Below are 3,014 nucleotides of genomic sequence, written 5' to 3'. Positions count from 1 at the left end.
ATGCTTGCCAACTTTGCAAATGCTGAGTTTTAATTGCTAATTTACTTTTGTTAATTTACAATGGGCAGTAAAATGGTTAAGTGCTGTTCTTATCAATATCTGCTCTTTCAAGAAAGTTTGCTGAGAAGTGGAAATACTACCGCTAGTCATGAGGTTTTTGTTTGCTCAAGGATTAGTAAGGCAAAGAGAGCCAAAGGCCAGCTCTAGAATCTGTGTGATGTTATATGTTATCCTAATATATCATTAAATGAAGGCTCTGCTAAATCTTTTAAAAAGAAGTTGGTACAAGTCTCTTATTTTTTTTTTTTTAATTTTCTTAATGTTTATTTTTGAGAGAGAGACAGAGTACTAGTGGGGGAGGGACAGAGAGAGAAGAAGGCACAGAATGCAGAGCAGGCTCCAGGCTCTGAGCTTTCAGTACAGAGCTGGACGTGGAGCTCAAACCCATGAACCGTGAGATCACGACCTGAATCGAAGTCGGATGCTGAACCTACTGAGCCACCCAGGGGCCCCTAGAAGTCCCTTATTTAACTTCGTTCTTAAGAAACTATTTTACAATGTCATAAAATCATTTTTTAAAATATTTTTATCAAGGCATTTTTGCCAAAGTACCAATGGAAATACAAGATCATCATTTACATGCTATAAATCAGGTGTTAACTTCCTGTTTTCTTCTGAAAAGAACCATTAAATTTTTTTGCACTCCATTTTCTCTGCCATCATTGAATTTTCCTATATTCAACTACTATTAGTATTTCCTGCTATTTCAGACTTGACCTGAGCTTTTCTCTTCACTAGGTAAAGTGCCAGATTACAGAATACTGTCATGTAGATATATTTTCACTGGTTTAAAAAATGTACTCTGTGAGAGCAGCAAAAAAGAGTAATTCCAGACCCTCATCTACTTTTGTGTTGAGGGTCCCTGGACCTCTTCCCATTAGATGAGCATTTGCTTCCTGCTGGAATACCTAAAGAGGTGGGAAGTTGGTGCCTCACATGGCAGCCAGTTCCATTTTGGGACACCCATAATAATTTTATATAGAACATTTATTTTTAAATAGACTGATCTACATCCCTTATTATTATTATTATTATTATTATTATTATTATTATTATTTTGAAGGGGACAGAAGGGCAGAGAGCGAGGGAGAGAGAGAGAATCCCAAGCAGGCTCTGCACCGTCAGTGGGGCTCAAACCCACGAACCATGAGATCACAACCTGAGCCGAAATCGAGAGTTGGATGCTCAACAAATTGAGCCATTCTTCTGAGTAGCTGATTCTAACTGATTTCTCAGGCTGTGCTGCATGATCTCATTCCTCTTCTCTGACTCAGGTACTTCAACCACTCCACTCTTTTTCTTGTAGAACAGTGTTCTTCCAGCAGTTTCTCATGTGTTAGATTTCCTCAATCCTCTCAACCCAGCAACCTGTATCCTTCAGGCCCGCTCTTTTTCAGTAATGGACTGTCAGGAATCTGTTCCCAGCTCAGAGTTTGGTCACACAGAGCCAGATCTTTCCCTAGCCAGACTACACATAGGTCCAACCCCACGGAATGATACTGCCCTTATCTACACACACTGGGTGGGAGGGAGGCACTAACAGCACAGGACCCAAGGCTTGTTGTGTGGAGGGAATCGTGTGAAGCATTTAGCCCAGAAGCTGATATATAGTAAGCATTTAGTAAATATTAGCCATGTATCTAATTTAAACATCAAATCCTGCTCTATTGTCAGCGTCTGGTGGTGGAATGTCTCACAGGAACTTCTCTGCTCCCAGGCATGGGTCCTTGGTCTTCCTGCCTTGGAAATGTAGCAGCCAGAACCACTGGGAAGGTGAAGAGCTTCCCCAAGGATGACTCTTCCAAGCCTGGCCACCTCCCTGCCTTCCTGGGATACAAGGCTGTCATGGCTCACATAGTATGAGAGGTCCACAGGCCAAGATCCAAGGTGAACAAAGAAGGATGTTGTGGAGGCTGTGGCCATTGTGGAGACGCCACCCATGGCGGTTGTGGGCAACATGGACTGTGTGGAGACCCCTGGAGGCCTCTGTGCCTTTAAGACCATCATTGCCATGAACACATCAGTGATGAATGCAAAAGGTGCTTCTATAAGAACTGGCCTAAGTCTAAGAAAAAGGCCTTCACCAAGTACTGAAAGAAGTGGCAGGAAGATGATGGCAAGAAGCAGCTAGAGAAGGACATCAACAGCAGGAAGAAGTACTGCCAAGGTGATCTGTGTCATCGCCCACACTCAGATGCACCTGCTTCCTCTACACCAGAAGGCCCGCCTTACGGAGATCCAGGTGAATGGAGGCACTGTGGCCAAGAAGGTGGCCTGGGCCCGTGAGACGCTAGAGCAGCAGATGCCTGTGAACCAAGTGTTTGGGCAGGATAAGATGATCAATGTCATTGGTATCACAAAGGGCAAAGGCTACAAAGAGGTCACCAGCCACTGGCATACCAATGAGCTACCCTGCAAAACCCATGGGAGGCTGTGTAAGGTTGCCCGTATTGGGGCATGGCATCCGACTCAAATGGCCTTCTCTGTGGCTCGGGCTGGGCAGAAAGGTTACCATCACCGCACTGAGATCAACAAGAAGGTCTACAAGATTGGCCAGGGCTACCTCACGTAGGATGGCAAGCTCATCAAGAAAAATGCTTCCACCGACTATGATCTGTCTGACAAGAGCATCAACCCTCTGGGTGGCTCTGTCCACTACAGTGAAGTGACCAATGATGTCATCACGCTGAAAGGCTGTGCAGTAGGAACCAAGCCAGTGCTTACTCTCCACGAGTCCTTGTTGGTGCAGACTAAATGGCGGACCTTGGAGAAGACTGACTGTAAATTCATTGACACCACCTCCAAGCTTGGTCATGGCTGATTCCAGACGGCGGTGGAAAATACAGCTTTCACAGGACCACTTAAGAAAGACCAAATTACAAAGGAAGAAAGAGCTTAACGTCAGCAGCTGATTGTGCAACTGGTGGAATCTCAATAAAAATTATTTTCCAGTG

General features: G+C 44.6%; 1 pseudogene; it reads left to right on the top strand.

The window, feature by feature from the left end:
* Positions 1-1,748: 1,748 nt before the first annotated feature.
* On the top strand, positions 1,749-3,014 carry LOC112859498 (large ribosomal subunit protein uL3 pseudogene; annotated as a pseudogene).

Source organism: Puma concolor, chromosome F2 (genome assembly GCF_028749965.1).
Source record: "Puma concolor isolate L17-30 chromosome F2, mPumCon1.1.hap2, whole genome shotgun sequence".
Lineage (NCBI taxonomy): Eukaryota > Metazoa > Chordata > Mammalia > Carnivora > Felidae > Puma > Puma concolor.
Note: the sequence above shows the minus strand (reverse complement) of the source record. Positions and strands in the feature narration are given on the sequence as shown.